General features: G+C 35.5%; 1 protein-coding gene across 7 annotated transcripts in view; it reads right to left on the bottom strand.

Moving 5' to 3' along the window:
* R3HDM1 (R3H domain containing 1) overlaps window positions 1-19,884 on the bottom strand; it is a 199,996-nt gene that overhangs the window by 121,780 nt on the left and 58,332 nt on the right. Inside the window, exon 1 of one of the 7 annotated variants that reach the window (XM_008583543.1) lies at window positions 14,387-14,596. The exons of the other annotated variants lie outside the window; for them this stretch is intronic. The gene's annotated coding sequence lies outside the window, so the exon portion shown is untranslated. Of the gene's footprint in view, window positions 1-14,386; window positions 14,597-19,884 lie in introns of those variants that run through there. 7 annotated transcript variants of the gene reach the window in all.

Below are 19,884 nucleotides of genomic sequence, written 5' to 3'. Positions count from 1 at the left end.
AAAAGAAAACATTTTAACAAAACAGCCGAGGGAAATAAATACTCCATAGTAATTTCAAAATCAAAAATATTGCTGTTAGTGGTTTTATATATCTTCATGTCCTAAACAAGAGACAGAACACCCAGCTGCAACTAATTCTGACATTATTAGTTAAGATGAACCTAAGTCACTGATCAATAAAAGTAGAAGGTAGAGGAAAGGAACTGATATGTAATGAGTACCTACCTTATGGTCAGTGTTGTAACGGGTATAGTATCTACACCTTATAGATAAAGGGGGAAAAATTATTTGCCTAAGATTACAGACAATAACATTTTAACTCCAAGAACTATGATTTTTAGAGTTTTCTTCCAGAGCTATCACTCTATGGACTTAAAACAAGACTGTAATTTTGAATAATAATTATACTTTAGATTTTTTAAAAGTACAAAAAACTATAATAAGCAATTTAACATTTTCAAAGAAACCCATATTGTTAAAAGAAAATGTCTATAAAGGGTACAATGACTATTTTTAATGAATCTGAAAGGTCAATGCCAAAATTCTCCCCATGTCATAATTGTATCAGCACCATGTTCTACCGAGTGAGGTAACTGGCCAGCCTCTATTTCCTAATTTTAAAGTCAGTTTCATTTAATATTTATTTGGTGCAAGTGAATACCATATAGCAAGTGAACAACTCTCCAAAGACTATATAGCTCTTCCAACTTCCTTTGACAATTCTGTTGTCAATAAACAGAATAGTAGCATTTTAAGGTGAAACAACTGAACATAATGAAGTCTAAGCACCAAGAGATTTAATATCAACACAGCCAAACATACATCATAGAACAATTCACATCTTATATTAACTCTTCAAAAACAATCTTGAAATATAATTATTTAGAATCCTGACATTAACTTTCCCATCTTGATTTCACTGTATCTGACTAAGGATGATAAATAGAAAAGGAGATATCATAAATAAATCTCAAAGTTTTTTAAAACTTACATTGTGTCATCTCAATCTGACCATGGTTCCTCAGCCATTAAATCAAATGACTAGGTTTTCTTAAGTTCCACCAAAACAAAACAAAAAATCCTTCAACATATTTTTTCTCAATTTAACTTTTCCCTGTCCTAACACAGACACAAGATGGCAGCATTCAATAAGCAGCCAAACTTTTTTTGTGATCTTTGTAAAGTGGCTTTATGATTTAATCATGAATCTCTTAAAACTGAAATTCTATAAAAGCAAGGTTGTAATCCATTTAAGAAACAAATAAGGCACCATTGATAAGGCAATAACTGCAGGGAGGAGTGAGGAAGAAGCTAAATCCAAAGAGGTGAACCCCTCAGAAAATCCTTCTAGGACCCCAGGGTCCTATGGAACCCCCAAAATCCTTAGACACTACCTGGTTCAAAATTATAATTTAGCATGCAAGTTATTACTGCCCAAAGGTCAAATGACTTGTCCAAAGTCACAACCAACATCTGTTACCAAGACTTGCTAATATGCCACACCACTTGACAACAGACTAAATAAATGAATGATTCGGAATCAAAATGACCAGTTATTGCCTGGGGAGGAGGCAATGGCATAATAGAAAGGGCATGTGCACTCTCATTAGAGCTGAGTTTAAATCCCAGCTCTGCCAGTTATGTCTTTGGTGAATTACTTAATCTCTCTGAACTGCAATTTTCTGAAATGTAAAGTGGGAAAAAGAGTATTTAGCTCATAGGTGTGTAGTGAGGATTGACTGATTTAAATGTAAAGCACCCACCACTGCCTCTCTCACTGAGTAGGCACACCAAAAACGTTAGCTCTCTTCAGTGGTCAAAATCACTCTAGGCTAGCATTTGGCAGAGGCTGAATTTGCTGTGTTCTGGCCCTCACACAGGCCCACCACTGTGCACAGTGGCTCTGCATACCTCACACCTTTTTGGGTATATACCCTACAAAACTCAACAGAGGAGAACAAATACCAGAATCTGTGGCGCGTGTGTGTATGTATGGGAGGAGACCTTGCCTGGGAGAATGCCCTTAAGAAGCTCTCATTTTGAGATTTCTAATCGAACATTAAAATGTCACACAAACTTTACATTCTTCTCCAAAATATTAATGCATTTGTTTAAAATAAAATGTGTTTCCTCTCCAAATCTTCAAGTAAAAGAGATGCTTTTTACTACTCACTAAAACTCTTTCATCTGGGCATGAAGCCTTCGCTTCTGGGTTTAACCAAAGGTTGTGTGGGCATGTAAGTGTCACGTATAGGAAGCCACAAGATAGACACAGCACATCATCTTTCTGACACAACATTTAAAAGTCAATTAAATATACCACCCTAATATATAATGACTCGTTACACCGTAAGTGAAAATAATTAAGAAACTTAAAAGAATTTGAGACGTTTCTACAATAAACTAGGGAAAAAAATTAACAAAATGCTGGCATTTATTAAGTGCATACATCTCAGTCCTTACTGTTACTGATATTTAAGAATTGCATTTCTCAGAATCTGTTTCAACCTAAAAGAGACAAAAACATGTGCTCAAAATTTATTTCCAACTTCGAAAAAAACACATTCTTTCAATCACTAACATGTTATTTATTACTGACAAGTCAAAGATTTGATTACATACAATTTCTGTTATAATAGGTAGCCCACATAAGCACAAAAAGGTGGCACCTACTTGGAAAAAAAGGAAATTACAGGTAAAATTAAAGATCATAACATAAAACAAGTAAAACTATAAATGTACTGGGATATATAGGAAATCTTTTTTATAATTATTGGGTGGGAAAGTCCTTCCCAAATGTGACACAAAAATGTAGAAGCCATCACAGGTAGTTACAAAACTCACAACAAAGTTTTAAAATTTCTTTATGACAAAATAGAACATAAACAGATTAAAAGAAAAATGATATAAACTAAATATTTCCAACACAAAAGGGTCAAAATCTCACAAGAGGCTCTTATAAATCAAAAGAAAAAAAGAGGAATGGGGGAATGACAGGAAAAGGCAAGTTACAAAAGAAATACAAATAACTACCACCAAAAACTAACACTAATATATACCTTATGCGCCCATTCTAGTACCTTTCATAATTAATTCATTTAAACCTCACAACAATTCTAAGAAGTATTTCCTATTATTACCCCTGTTTTACAACAGATTAGGAAGCTAATGAACAGAAAAATTAAGTAAATTGTCCAAGGTCACACAGATAGTTAAGTGTGGGAACCAGGATCTGACCTCAGGCCGACTAGTGCTCCATTCCAGGCTCTTGACTGCAATACTGTACCATCCTTCATATACATACCATACAAAGAAGAGGAGCAATTTATATTTACAGAGTTTATTCATTTACACCTTTGTTCAAGAGTTATAATGACATGTGGTAACTCCTTACCATTGGATTTAAGTCAGAAAGTAAACTTATCTTTTTCACATGGATGGGAGCTATGTACTGTTTTTTGTGCAAAGGAAGATAGCACTATTAACTTTGTATAAATGGTCAGTAGGACTAATCACTACTGAACTATCAGAACTGCCAGGTACATAACTGTCCAGTTTTTCTGAATCTCCCCATCTCTTACGATCATGAGTACCAACTATGCAAAACTAGCAATAAGGATTTAGAGTTTATGGCTAAAGAACAATGTGAAATCTAGCAGTTTATAAATGATAAATATGCATAAAGTACTTTTTCCAATTTAACAAAGCAAGGTGGAATTAGGATCAACATTTAGAAAGCCAGACTAGTATATATACAAGTCTATAGATGAGTACTTTCTCTAGTAAATACTTCAGATAAAACTGTCAGCAATAAAAATGCAATATTGATACCAATAATCCAAAAAAAATCACTTTATTATGCCTAAGACCTAATTTTGGGTTCTAAAATACAAAATAATTGAAAAGTTAGGAAACCCAGAAAATATATACTCTAATTACACACAATGAAACCCAGTTTACTCTACATTAACAAAATATTTTTAAAAATCATTTAAGTTAATTTATTTGCAGGAAAGAAATCTGGTTCCTACTGGTAACAAAGTATTCTTCACAAGAATATTGATGGAAAAAAAGTTACATTATCAAAGTTATCTGAATAGATTTGGCAAAGCACACTGCATTGTTGTTTCCATATGTCTACTCAGCTATCCAATGCCACTTCATTAGATGGATAAAATATTATGTCTCTTCCTTTAGAGATAATAAAAATCATCAGGCAGGCACATTTATAAAAGAAATAAAATGTACAAAAACAACACATAGCAGCTTCTCCCTAAGGTTATAAATTGGCACAACCAATTGGTCAAAGGCCTCTAGCAAGAAAGGCAAAGAAAACTGTTTATGCTGTATTTAGAAATAGTAGAAATTCATATTCTTAAAGTTACTTACTTGTCAGTCACTTGAACAAGAACATAAGCACTAACATTTCAAAATACTAAGTGTCTATGTGATTTATAAACAGTTACTGTCATCCAACAAAAATTTACTGAATAAGCACAGAAAGCACTATAGCTACAATGAGTATCAGTTATATTTAAAAAGAACGAAGAGAATGAACTACCTTGACCTGAGTCTGTTATGACCTGAGTCTGTTAAACCCTAAAGAGAGGTTAATGGTGACACTTATCGACAAACATGTAAAATAATTTTAAGAGGACACTGTAAAAGAGGGAGGAAGACTTTTGGCAGTTGAAGAATGAGAGGGAACAATTTATTAGTTTTATAAGACTATGAGACAAATTGCCTCTACACACAGATAATATTACATATGAGACAGAACTTTAGGGAAAAAGTTATATGGAGCAGTAAGGTGTTAACATGAATGTGTTGTATTCTCAGTAGAGAAATGGGGAAGAAAGGAAAAAGAAGCTCACTTAAGTGAAATAGAGTGTATAAACTGGGTTTGAAAACAAAAAATTTGATGATGCCTAGAGTTGGTAAGGACATGGGGAATGGGACCTTTCATACACTGTAAGTCCACTTTAGAAGACAATTTGTGATATCAAATGAAGTTTAAATTCCACATATTCTTATTTCACAACATTTCCATCTCTGGATCTAAACCCTAAGGTGACGCACACATGCACACGAGGGGACAATTTTTAAATGTTTTGTACATTTTGTATATGCAGGGAAACAAGAGGATTTTGTGAGAGAACAATGATTTCAGTTTTGCATACAGTAAGTTTAAAGTGTCTCCAGGACTTTTAAGTGGAGAAATCTAATAAGAAATTGCAGACAGAGACCTAGAGCTCAGGAGAAAAGTCAGGGCTGATGCTATTTATTTGGGAAGAACCACTGTATAGATTAAGTTTTGAATTATCCAATGCAGATGAAGTTGCCCAGGAGCCTTCACTGAGTAAGAAAAGAAGTGGGTTTGGGAAAGGATCACTAAGGAATACTGAACCCTTATGAGATGAGTGGGAAGGTGGAGGACCACAAAGAGTATACTGAATTTGGTAGGAAGGTTAGCAGCAGATGCAAAGTTAGGGGAAGACTGTCAGGATGGAAGCTGTGTAGGCCAAAGAAGCCAGTAAAGATGGGAGAGAGGCTGGAAGATTAGTAGGAAAAAGGAGAATGAGAAGGAAAATCTGAAGTGAGAAGAAATGAGGAAATGGAGTCAGACGAACAAATGGAGGGATAAGCCTTAAAAATATCCACTGTCCTTAGAGAGTAAAGGGAATGTGGTGGGAAAGTCAGGGAATTCATACTCAATAAACTTCCCTATTTTACCTAGAACATTATTTGCTAGAAGTGAGGAGGCTGGGGTGGTTGTAGGGCTTGGGGACAATGATGAGTAAGGATAAATACTCCACTGAGTCACTAAGGGGAGGTTCATCAAGGACAACACCAACATTCGGGGCTGTTTAGGCACATTTCTTCTAAAAAGAAGTCTATAGACTACAAGACTGGGGCTTTCTCTAATTATTTGACGGAGGTCATTGTAATGGGAGTAATCTAGATGAGACAGCTCAGGTACTACTTGGCTACAGGACAGGCTAAATGTCCTTTTGCGGCCATTTCCAGATCTGACGTCATGTGTGGTATAGTAGCTTAAGATACCCTAACAAAATCTGCCAAGTCAAGACTTAAAAAGTGGAAATTAGGAATGCTAGAGTACTAGAACTCTACATATATACTGAAATGTAGCAGGGGTCCTAGTTTGAGTCAAAGCAGAAGCTAAATCAAATGTTTTTATTAGAGAACTAAAGTAGGGAAAAGTGGGAGACAAGCAGCTCATGGTGCCCAGGCACAGAAGTAGGCAAAGGGCTTATCCCACTTCTCTGAGGATTGCATGGTCCTGGCACATATAAGATTCTAGAGGATATGGTACCCTGAAGACTAATGATGTTGAGAACTCTAAGAGATGGAATCTTTGGCAGGAACATGAATAAATCCATGGAAAGCAGTAGGAAAAGTGGTAGTGAGCAGTGGGCCAGACAAGGACAAAATTGGAAGGTCATAAAAGCGTTATTCTTGAGCTCATGGGAGAGACCTTGGGGAATCCTGCGGATAACTTAGTGAGATTTTGAAGGGGTTTAGATATTGGCAGATGAAGGGAAGAGACAATGTAATAAAGTCTGGGCCATTAATGTAGCTCTGTAACTGAAGGCTATATTAATTACCTCCTTGAATAGTGCAAGTGAGGGTAAAATGTATTTTGCCTTCATTTTGAACCTACCATTATCATGGATTATACTGAGAGCTCCCTATGTACGTGTAAAAGTCAGTCAGTCAGGTTATAATAAGATCTCTTGGCACATAATAAAATCTCTTTTAAAGACTGTATGAAGAAAAAAACAAAAAGATTGGTCTTACCAACTAACCATGCTTTGGGAAATAAAAACAAAGAAAATTCAAAACATTTAGATTCCTGGAAACTGAGCTATAGATAATGTGGATGTGAGAGAAGAGCTTAAGATAACAGGCATGTAAGAAGACTAAGTTACACATTTTTTTCCATATTGAGTTTGAGTTGATTATAATTCATTCTTTAAATAGTATATTATCTACTTAGAGATGCTTTTAAACTATAGAACCAGCTAGAAGGAACTGGTCAGAGGGAGAAATATCTATTTATTCAGTCTTGACCTCAGAGTTATCTCATAAATAATAAGAATCAGAAAAGTAAATTATTTTCCAATACAGAATGCCAAAGACATTATCAATAATTAGAGAATAAGATATTGTGTAAAGAAGAATTTGACTGGCCTTTGTCCATGGTAGGTAGCCTCTAAATCCTTGGAATTTCTGGGCCGAGCCCGTGGCGCACTCAGGAGAGTGCGGTGCTAGGAGCGCTGTAGGTAGCCTCTAAATCCTTGGAATTTCTGGGCCGAGCCCGTGGCGCACTCAGGAGAGTGCAGTGCTAGGAGCGCTGCAGCGCTCCCGCCGTGGGTTCGGATCCTATATAGGGATGACTGGTGCGCTCACAGCGCTCACTGGCTGAGCGTGGCGCGGCAGATCTCAAAAAGGACAAAATAAATAAATAAAATAAATAAATAAATCCTTGGAATTTCTGGAGTGATGGAAGTGTCTTTGTCATTCATGGTGGGTCCTGATAAATTTATGTTAATGAGGTGAGTCATGGTGGGCCTCTTCATAGTTTATGTTAAAGAGATGATTCAGGATGGGGACTGGCTGGAAAGACTAACCATGTGATTGGCAAGTTTGGGCTTTGAGTCATGTGATAACCTGATTTCTTGGGAGGGAAGTGGGGGAAATTGAATTCAACTGTGTGGCCAATGATTTAATCTATCATGCTTCTATAATGAAATCTCAATAAAAATACTAAACACTGAGGCTTGGATGAGCTTTCCAGATTGACAATACTCTGCATACTGTCACACATCAATGTGCAGGAAGGTAATGTGTCGTAACCCCAAGAGATGAGGACAACAAAAACTTTGAATTTTGGACCCTCCCAGACTCTCCCTATGCATCTCTCCTTTTGGCTGGATCTAATTTGTATCCCCTTGCTATAATAAAACTGTAATTGTTAAGTGCAGCACATTCCTGAGTTTTGTGAATCAATCTAGCAAATTATCAAACCTGAGGGGGTAGTGAGAACTGGAACCCCCAGATTTGTGGCCAGCTGGTCAGAAATGAGGGTGGATTGGTATCTGAAGTGAGGGCAATCTTGTGTAGGACTTGTCTGGCCTAATTCTGGGTTAGTTGGTGTCAAAAGTCATCGTAGGTAACAAGCTTTTGCATAGTGTAGTCTCATTCATTACAATTCTTAGTAATGTATTTTGTTCTATAGCATGATAATGTCTGTAGTTTACAGCTCAGAAATAAAGGTGAACATCATCATGAGCATAATCCTGGCTTCTTTATTCAGCCATTCCTATTGCCATCAATGAGTAGATATGCTTTACAGACTGTGACAAGTGCTAGGCCATCCTTTAAGAAATCCTTGCTCTTTATGGCATTTTAGCTAGACTCTGATGTGGTGTTCCTTTTGCTCTTTCAAAATTCTATTTCACAAAAACAACAACAACAACAAAAAATTCTATTTCACTTGATTTATTTTTTCTCTGTACTAACTAATCAAACTAAGTGAATTTATCTCCATGTTTTTTTTTTTTTAACCCACGACTAGCATTTCATTCTTATCATAGTATCACAATGAAAATCCTTTGAGGGTCTTAAAGGTATAAAGCTCTATCATCAAAGAGTCTTAGCAAAACTCATGCTGGGCTCCTGGCACATTTATCTAATCCATCCAACGGTTCTTTGATGGCTTAATGCATTTTTATCAACATGTGAAACTTCACATTATCTAGCATTTGAATCAGTAGATCTAACACAACCCATTTCCTTCTTATACCAAAAGTCTGTTTCCTTTATAGGATTTTAATTTAGGTTACAATTGGCAGACATTCTATTTTATAACTACTAATGTGACATCCTTCATTTCTTGAATTGCCAACCACATTCTTTTTTTTTTTTTTTTTTCCTTTTTTGTCTTTTTTCGTGACCGGCAACGGATCGCAACCCTCAGTGTCGCGCCCGCACCTCGCTCAGCCAGTGAGCGGCCGGTCTGTATGTGGGATCCGAACCCTCGGCGGGAACCCTGTAGCAGTGCGCCACGGGCCAGCCCGAACCACATTCTTTATAACATAGGATCATAGCCCTCTCTCAAGAAAGCACCCAGGGATTATGTTAGGGGGAAAAGGCTCCAAAAGGTTTTATTTCTTCTTTCAGTCAAAGAGCATTTCATGATAAATAAAAATAGCTTGGAAATAGCTTGAGATAGAACAGGTGTTGTCTTTCAGTTGCCATTATCTACCTTCACAACTCTATAAAGGATGTGTACAACAAAGTGCAAAAAACTTTACAGGTTGAAGGTGCTGCTGCTGGGCATGGACAAACACTGCTGAGAAGCTCACAATCTCTAGAAGTTCACACTACACATTGTATGTGTAGAGCTAGCAGATATAACTTCTCTTCAATGTACCTAAAGTTCTGTCCAATTTAACATGCTCAATTTCCTATGGCTTTGCACAAAGTGAATAAATTCATATGGTCTAACATTTCCGATTTGATTTTTTTATGGCTTTCCTTCATTATTTCCTAGCTATGTCTACCACATTAAATTGTTTTAGTTATTAATACTTAATACATTTATTTTGCTTTGTCTCACTGGAGCTCAATGGAGGCATTCAATTTTTGTTATCATTCATCTTCTATTGGTTAAGTGAAAGTGTCATTTAGCCAGCTCTTTGAAAGTACTGGGATAATAAAACGTTCTGTTATCTCTTTCTGGTGATCCCACTTTGAAATCTGACATCTGATGTGCTTGGTAGTTGGTCACTGCATATTTTCAAACTACTTGAAAAAAACTGCATGTGATGTATGGGGAAGTGCATTCTATTGTGGGAGGAAGCCACATACCCTAGTAAGCACTTGAAAATAAATCAAAAGAGAGAAAATTTAAAGTTAACATATATGAGTAATGATTTAGAAACACGATAAAACACTAATTCTTAATTGTTTTTAGGCCACAAAAGGATCCCTCTTGAAAATCTTATTAAACCAAGGGTCCTCTCCTCAGAAATGCAGGACTCATACTTGTGCTTACTCACATGTGTACATTCACAGTTTTACATGTGCTTTTAGGGGTTTCTTGGTTCTCCCAAAGCTTATACATGAATTCTAGTTAACAACCCTTGTTTTATATCTTATATATGAGGGTACTTCAAAAGTCCATTAAAAAATAGAATTAAAAGATAAAACGAATCTTTACCTGATCTTTCTGAAGTACCCTTGTATGTATGTTATATATAAATGTATGTTTATATATGCGTGTTGGCCATACATATATACATATACAAAACATATGTATGTTACATAATAAAATGATATGTATTATATTTATGTAATATGACAGGTTTACATAATATATATTACATAATGTGATAGATTTATATAACATATTACACATACCATTTTATTATGTAACATATATATATAATAAGTGTTGTTAACTGAGATTCATACATAGGCTTCTGGAGAACTAAGAACCCAGTAATATATATTTATATATATTTATGTAAATTTGCTCTGTTCAAGTGAGAAGGTGGGGCTGGGTACAGAGATATTAACTGGGCTCCAGGTTTTTCTCTATTTACTGAAGTACCTTTGTGGAACTCTGTGGCTTAGAGGAACTTAGTTTGAAAAAATAAAAAGCCTTGTATTTACTGCATAAAAGCTATCATATCAATCAGACTGAGGGTTGGTCAGCTACGAAGGTATGACAAGAAGATTTACAGAGAAAATTATTTTTTTAGTCCTATTTCACCCCCACAACCAGGTGTCTGATTATATAGCACAGAAGATAACTATACAAAGCAGTATAGACACCTAAAGAATACCGAAACAAGAAGTACTCCATAGTTTTAGAGGAGGGAGAGCTGTAAGTGAAAATGACATTTAACTCAGCTCTGGAAAGACTTTTCATATTATACATTTTTCTTTGCTTTTTGAGCACACTTCACATATATAACTTGTTAACTGTAAATTTAATTTTCTTCTCTGATAGCTCTGTGCTAGTTATTGCAAAGCCACAGTACTATTTACATTATGCCTTTGTCAAATTGCTTTCTTAATCTGCTTTACAAAACAACAAAAACAATATGATGACAATTGCTAGATTTGTAATTATGCAAACAGGTCAATGCTAAATGAACTTTTGTTCTTCTGGCTATTTTAAATACTCAGATACAAGATACAAAATCTTGAGGAAAACATTTAAAATATGTTAAGACTCTTAAAAACAAAAAAAAACTACCATAGGATTTCTACTTTTCCAACTTCCTGTGAATCTATAATTTTTCAAAATAAAAAGTTAAAAACAAAAGAAGAAAATCCCAGCATATATCCACTGTAACACATTTGGAAAATACAGAATGATATGAAAAAGGCCATACAGGAATGAAAAATACAAATTTACTCATAACCTGGGAAACAATTATGCAAAAGGATATTATCTTAAGTATCCAGAGAAGAAAAAATTTTATTTTTATTTATTTTTCAAAAGATGACTGGTAAGGGGATCTTAACCCTTGACTTGGTGTTGTCAGCACCATGCTCTCCCAAGTCAGCTAACTGGCCATCCCTATATAGGGATTCGAACCCGTGGCGTTGGTGTTATCAGCACCACACTCTTCCAAGTGAGCCACAGGCCGGCCCAAAAGAAAAAAAATTTAAATTGCTTTCTAAAACCTGAAAAACTAATAAAAGAGACAAATAAAATGTTTTAAGTAATTACTTTCAATCCACTTATTATAAGGCCTCAAACATAAGTTTATATAAATTAAAAAAAATGAACAAAGGGTTTTTTAATTTAAAATATGGCATTTAATTCTTTACCTAATAGTTTCTTTTAGAAAGTGCAGGGGGGCTATCCAGTTAGCTCAGTTGGCTAGAGCACGGCCTTGTAAGGCAAGGTCAAGGGTTTGGTTCCCTTACCAGGCAGCAGCCAAAAATAAATAAATAAATAAATAAATAAATAAATAAAAATTTTCTCATGTAGAGAAATGAGAAGATTCAAAAATACTAAAAAAAGAATAAGAAAGAAAGCAAGTGCAGTGCTTAACATAAATTAAAATGCGATCAGTAATTACTATTAATTAACCAAAAATATTTAAAGTCAAGTGGAGATCCAGATTCCAATGAAAACTGAAAACCTGTATGAGAATGAAAATTTGGAGTATGTGTGAGTGAAGCTTGGACAGGAAAGAGAGAGAAAGATCTGGGGCTAAGGTGGGAAAGGGAACAGAGTACTGAGAGAGGAAGGGATGGAGGCAGAGGGAGAGACCAACAGAAAGAACAGTAGTGAGGGAGACAGAAAGGCTGAGCTACGAACAAATAAAAACAGAGGTAAAGAGACAGAGAAGCAGGATGAGAAAGGGAGAAGGAAGGGGAAGGGGGACAGAAAGAGGAAGGAAGTGGCACATGGAGAAACAGACAAAGAGAGAAGGAAAGAAGGGCAGAGACTAATAGGGAGAGGAAGAGATAGGAAAAGCAAGAGATAGGAGGAAAGAGAAAGGGAGAGGGAGAGAGTCAGATGGGCAGATAAGGAAAGACAGAAAGAGGGGAGAGAGAAAAGAGATGGGAGGAGAGAGGAGAAAGGAGAGGATAGGAAAGGAGAGGAAAGAAGACAGATTTTAAGAAAGGGAGAGAGAACCTGAGACACCAAGCAGATAAGATGGACAGAAAGGGAGAGAAATAGGGGCTGGCCAGTTAGCTCAGTTGGTTACAGTGTTGTGCTGACACCAACGTCTAGGGTTCCATCCCTGTACTGGCCAGCCACCAAAAAAAAAAAAAAAAAAAAAAAAAAAAAAAAAAAAAAAAAAAAAAAAAAGGAATAAGAAAGAAATGGAGAGAAACTGAGACAAATTGGGAAAGACAAAATTGGGAAAGACAAAAGAAAGAAGGAAGAGATGAAGGGGTGAGGGGAGGGAGGGGAAGAGGGGAGGAGAGAAAAGATAAACAGAGGCGGAGAGACAAATACTCAGAAAATCAAACAGAGAGGGGACGGAGGGTAGAGACAGCAAGAGAGTGAGAAAGAGCCAGAGAGCCACACATACATAAAGGAAAGAAAAAAGAAGAAATGAAAAAGAGAAAAGGTATACAAGAGAGAAAAGTGGAATGTCACAAAGGATGGATGAAAGCAGTTGTAGGCAAGAACTGAGAGTACATGCTCCTTATTTTAATTTTTTTTTTCTGTAGTTCTGAATGTAAAACTTAAAATCTGGAGCTTAAAAAAGAAATGATGGTAAAATTCTCCTGGCATTAGGCTGAAGCAATGCATCTGATAAGACTCTAATTTTAATAATAGCTATTAATATTTTCATGACCCTAATTACTTACACAGATGGGAGTCAGAGACAAAAGAAAGAAGAGCAGTGATATTCAGCACTGATAAAAGGCTATTTAGTGATTTTCTTCCTATCTCCTCTAAAAAAGAGATGAGTTATTTCTTAAGAACAAAATAATTATTTCATATTGGGGCAGGTGGGTGTTTGAAAATAAAGCAATTCCAAATCCTGTTCAAATTTCAGTTAATTCCAGGTAAAAAGCAAGCAAAACTCTCAAAAACCTTACAAACAATTCATTACACACTAACAGACGTTCTTTAGTTATTCAGTTATCACCTATATGGTGAGATTCCAGTTTTTAGGAATCATTAAAATATCAAGGTAAATGTCAAAGTTTTCAGACTGTATAATTAGAAACCAGATACTCCTCAAAATTACATAGTTTGATTAGCATTTGCTCTTTTTTGCAATGTGATATTTGATTATGCTAACCATAGCAATGACAGATGTAGGTTTTGCTCTTTTATAAGCACTTTAAAAATTATTCCACCTCTTCCCCCCAAAAAGGTACAAAAAATTAATGAGTTTTGAAAGTTAAGGTTCCTAGTTTCTTAATTTCCAAAATAGAAATCTCATTCACACAGTATTTTTTCCACAACGAAATTTTTAAAATTGAAGAAGCCATATAGCCTATTTTAAGATGAACCTGAAAGAGAAGTCATTTTTCCAACTGACAATTTGTTCTCCTATATAAAACACCAATTAGCACACATGTAAACCGTTCTATCAGCAAGGTGAAAGTAGTATCAAAAATCAAGGGGTAGGGGAGAAAAAACTGGAGCTTCAGCTGAGAAGTAAATGACTCCTACTCTTCATTCTATCAACCTAAACCTTCTCAACAATCAACAAAAACATTTTTAAAATGCTCTCATTTTGGACATGTAAGGATTTTATTACACATACCTCTAACAAAACTATGGTACTAAGTAAGGGAACACGAATAATTCTTCATATATTTGATTACCTTTTGCACACATTTAGCAAATGAAGTAAGAGTCACATACCTTCATTGTATTGGTATTTGCTTCATCATATAGAGTTAATGAAGATGTACTTTCCATAGTATCTGTAAACTGATGCTCTGCATAGCTCCTCTAACAGAGCTCACCACACACACATCCAGCTGATTTAGTCAAGCACTGGGAACGCCTGCTAGAGCAGTCTAAAGCACTTGCCGAGGACTCAGAGACAATAGAAAGTCAACAGCTGTATGTTGTGATGTCAGGAACATTCTAGCCAGTCACCACCCAGAATATCTGAAATGCATCAGAAGCTATATTGAGCTCTTCATTAGCAATTCAGAAGCAATGATGCAAAAGCCCATGAAACTGAATGTGCAAGGACTGTCAGGATTTTTGAGATTTCTTGCTATTAAAATATCATTGCACAATGATGCCTCACTTCACACTGATGAAAAAAGTTGAAATAATTATTCTGTAATTCCCTAAAGAACAAAACAAAAGGAATCTACGCATGGTTAATATATCAATTTTTAAATAACTCTGACACTTTTATATTACTAACAAAAAGCCTTTAAAAAAAAAAGACAATCTGTCTACAAGAGCTGACATCTCATCACAGTTTTGCATTTTCAAACTGACTTTAATTGTCACAAAGAAAGAAAATGCACTAAGAGCACGATTCCTTACTTCTTAATCTGTTTTTGCTAAAATTAAAATGGGCTTGCTTACTCTGGCAAGAGCATTACTTCTTCACATCAACAGATGGAGATAGCAACGGAGTTGCGATCAGAGGACAATTGTGCCTCTTGTCAGATGCTCATTGGCAATAGATATTAGCTCAAGTGGCTGACTTTGAAGAAAAAGAATCAACCAAAACCAAATTCAGAAACTCGATGTTCAATAACTGCAAGGAGACAAAAAAAAAAGAAAAGAAGAAAATAGAAAACTGATTGTGTGAACTGGATAAAACACTGCATAATCGGACAAGTGTGTTGTCCAATTTTCTAACCATAGTTTTCTGTGATAGCTGGGGAAAAAGCACGTGCCTCTGTTTCTCGTTTTGTTAAACAGAGATTATACTTTCTATAAGCAAACAGGAATGCTATAAGGATCCCATTAAACAATGCTCATACATTTCCTGTACTATTTGAAGAAAAATATGTATGCCACTAACCAGAAGTACTACTTTTCTCTGCTACTAAAATGTCGTCCTCAAGGGTTTCTATAAACCTATGGCCTAACGGATCAGCAGTGCTTTTTATTCCAGCTTGGCAAAAGCCTAAATAAAAGATACCAACTTTATAGTATAACTGCTTTTTCAAAATAGGCTCTATTTCTTCTTTATAAATAAATTTAAGTTAAAAATATATATAAATCCCTGACTATTCAAACAACAAAGGTAATAAGGCATCTATTATCAATGAATCTGGTCTGAGATGTTTCACACTAATTTACCTAAAATTTCTCAAAATTCCTATTTCCCTAGTGTAGGATCCTTTACCATGCCCTGCACTTTTTGGTATCCAGATATCTTTAAGGGGTAAAAATCAAGTGCCAGACTAAGTACCTCAAAAACAAATATTCAAACCTCTAACTCTTCCATAAATAGTTATTACTTTTACCAAAGGGTACAAATGATTTTTCTAAGATTAAAATCTTTGTTATCTATGAGAAACATAATTTCCAGGCAGCTTTCCTTAAAAACTGTAATAGAAACTCTTGTTGAAACAGATGGACAAGCTGAAATGAAGTATAATGAAGCAACCCATTTGTTGTGGCAAAAAATAAAACGAATATTTCTACTGCATTTCAAATGATTCTCTCTCTAAGCTGTGGAAATTGTTAGGCCTTATAAATTCAAGTAATTCTGAATTAGTAAAAATCATAATTAAAAATATTTTAAAATGCAGTTTTATAACTGTCAAGCAGACGCCTTTCTCTAATTTTGAAGGGAGAGAGAACTTTGCTGTTAATGGTGAACTCCAGTGATAATAAACTCCTAATTTAGGACAATGTACAACCTTATCTTTCTGATAGAATCTTATTTTTTTGGATGCTACTCCATTCATAATATGAGTTGGCTTTGTCTCTACAACGTTCAACACAAATAGTGAAACAGATTTAGAAAGGTTTCTGATGATGTCGTGAAACTGTGCTTAAAACATGCTACCAAGGTCACTTAACAAAGGAAACTTTCAACTAATAAACTCTCAAAAAAAGAAACTAAAATTACTAAGATTTAACTGTTTACTTACATCTTAAATTTCATACTGTACCTCTTAAAATGTCCAGCAATTTCCTCTGCAAAAACATAAGCACACTAACTACTAACACAGGGTTTAACTGCAGTTATGAGGTAAACATAATCACAACTAAATTATAGGACTGAGGCAACTATGGGACTAATAACAGAAATTTAATTGTCTAACTCTAATTACTGACATTGCTAATAAACTTTCTTCTTCATTTTTCTAGCGCCTTAGCTCTTATGGAACTTTTAAAGTGCTTGTACAACATTTTTAAAGCACTCATACAATGTTCGAACCTAATTCTGTCACATATTTCCTAAAACATTCTCAATAGAAAGAACAAATGATTGCTACAACCAAGGGCCATCTTATGGGAACAAATTTTTTTAGAAATTTAACACATCTTTTAGAAGTAGAAAAATCACTATTTTGAAACCGCTAATGTAATAACTGATTCTGTCAAACATAATAAATAGATGACAAAACCTCTTGGATGTAAGATTGTTGTTGAACAAGATATTCTTTGCTTACTGACAACTTTAATTTAAAGGTATGTTTTCAACCAGCAGAGTCTACCTCAACCAAGTGATCAAATTTAATATCACCAATAATCAGACAGGCTAACATTTCATTCCTCCTTATGTAATGCAATAGGGGGAAAAAATCACCTATGCTATATTCCTCCAAAAATGTTTAATCTGAATTCAATCATGAGAAAACAGACAACTTCAGACTGCAGATCACTCTAAAAGATAACTTAAACTTTAAGAAAATATCAATACTATGCAAGAAAAAATTAGGAAAGTTACAGAAAACTAGAGAGACATGTCAAAAAATGTAAAGTGTTATATTTGATTCGATTCTGAATTATTCTAAGTTATGGAAGATACTTCTGGAACAACTGAAGTAGTATGGCTGACGAGTGTGGTGCTGATAACACCAAAGTCAAGGGTTCATTTTTCCATATCAACCAGCTGCCAAAAAAACAAAAAAGAATGAAAAAATCTGAGGTAATATGAATTTGGTTAGCATATTAGATGATTACATTTTATCAATTTTATTTAAAAAAATCTGAGGTAATATGAATTTGGTTAGCATATTAGATGATTACATTTTATCAATTTTAATCTTCAGTGTGATAAAAATACTAGTCAAATTGGGGGGGGGAGGTGGGGAGAGAGAGAAAAGGAAGGGGAGGGGAGAAGGTAAGGGGGAGGGGAGAAGGTAAGGGAGAGGGAAAGGGAGAGAGAGGGAGAGAAAGACAGAAATAGAGAAATAAAGCAAATGTGCCAAAATGCTAAGAACTGGTAAAGCCAGAAGACTGTTTGGGAGTTCATTATTGCCATGGTTTGAATGTTTGTCTCCTCCAAAGCTCATGTTGAAACTTAATCCCCATTGTAACAGTATTAAGATGGAAATCTGACTATGGTATTTGAAAGGTAGGGCCTTAAGAGGTGATTGGATCATATAAGGAAAGGAAGAGAGCATATGTCTTTTTTTTCTTTTTTTTTTTTAAAAAAGATGACCGGTAAGGGGATCTTAACCCTTGACTTGGTGTTGTCAGCACCACGCTCAGCCAGTGAGCTAACCGGCCATCCCTATATGGGATCCGAACTCGGGGCCTTAGTGTTATCAGCACCACATTCTCCCGAGTGAGCCACGGGCCGGCCCGGAAGAGAGCATATGGACAAGTGATGCCCTCCCACCATGTGATACCCTGTGCTACCTCAGGACTCTGCAGAGAGTCCCCACCAGGGAGAAGACACTTAACCAAATGTGCGCCCTGGACCTTAAACTTCCCAACCTCCAAAGCTATAAAAAACAAATTCCATTTCTTCATAAATTACCCAGTCTCAGGCATTGTTATAAGCAACAGAAAACTAAGACAATTATACACTGTACTATCTTTAAATTTTTCTGTGCAATCCTTTCCAATAGGCCTCCTTCCTTTTTCTTTTTTGAGGAAAGTCCTATATTCATTGTATTTTTTTTTTTTTAAACTAGCTGGTACAAGGATTGAACCCCAGACCCTGGTGTTATCAGCACCATATTTTAACCAACTGAGGTAAATGGCTAGCCTTTTAAAGAATTTAAAACATCTTTCAAACTATGATAGTATTTTTATTAGGATTATTATTTTACAATGTTATGGGGGGGGCAGGAAGACTATTATATAGCAGCATCTATTAGCAAATATACTACATTCTCCTTTTGAAAATTATGTAATTTGAAGTGAAAATACCTCACGTTGTGAAGTATAAAAAATAGAATACAGAGGACATTATCCTGCCAAGGGAGGGTTATTTCCACTATTCCATGCCAAATGGTGTGGGTTTTTGGCCCTCCCCTTTCACCTTTACTCCCCTCTTCCCTACCTTTTGCTAAGTCAGTCTCCCCAAGTGGTAACCTATGCTAGAGACACATGTCACCAGCCCAGGGAACACAGAATGACTAAGACATTTGAACCCTGGAAGTTTCCTCACTCCCTTAAGATTCTGCTGCTTTTAATGAACATGAAATTACAAAAACCTGAAAGGAAGTAAGAAATTCACTTCATGTGGTCTATTTTTATTTTTCAGCCAGAATAACCCACTCAATAAAAACACTGATTCCCAATAATAGTAAATAAAAGCAATAAAAATACAAAAATCTTGAGTCTTAGCTTGGCCATGATACTTCCACACATTTAGTAAAATGCTTTCTTTGGTTTATGAAATAATTAACAGAATTTTACCAATGGAAAGCACCTCAGAAACACTCTATTTCCTACCTTATTTTACAGTTCAGGAAACTAAAGTTCAGAAGTGAAGTGGCATGATCTCTGTTACTTGTTGGTAGTCTTAGAGTAAACTAGCTAACCAGATTCTATAACAACAGTTTCTATGACACATCATTTGGAAATGGCCCAAACAAAAACTGGGCCTAACCTGCTGGTTTGTTTGCTCTTACTGGATTTGATTAATTTCAAAGATGGATAACATAAACATGAAGGGATTATGTCTCACATAAGATGAATTTCTTTTATCTTGTGAATGATGAAGTTCTTTCTAGTCTGCTTTTATCCCCCACAAGTCCCACTGTAATGAGTTTCCAGTTGTCTTATTACTTATGTGTAATACCATGTAGCACTTTTAACATGCGCTGTACCTGAGGTTTTCACCTTTTAGTGAAAGTGCTTTCTATTTTAAGTGCTTCCTGTCTGATTAATACATATATGCAGTTACATTTTTAAAAATAACATGTATTGGGCCAACCCTGTGGCTCACTCGGGAGAGTGCAGCGCTGGGAGTG

Source organism: Galeopterus variegatus, unplaced genomic scaffold (assembly GCF_000696425.1).
Source record: "Galeopterus variegatus unplaced genomic scaffold, G_variegatus-3.0.2 Scaffold98, whole genome shotgun sequence".
NCBI classification, from domain to species: Eukaryota; Metazoa; Chordata; class Mammalia; order Dermoptera; family Cynocephalidae; genus Galeopterus; species Galeopterus variegatus.
The sequence above is the reverse complement of the archived record's forward strand: the minus strand, read 5'-3'. Positions and strand labels throughout refer to the sequence as shown.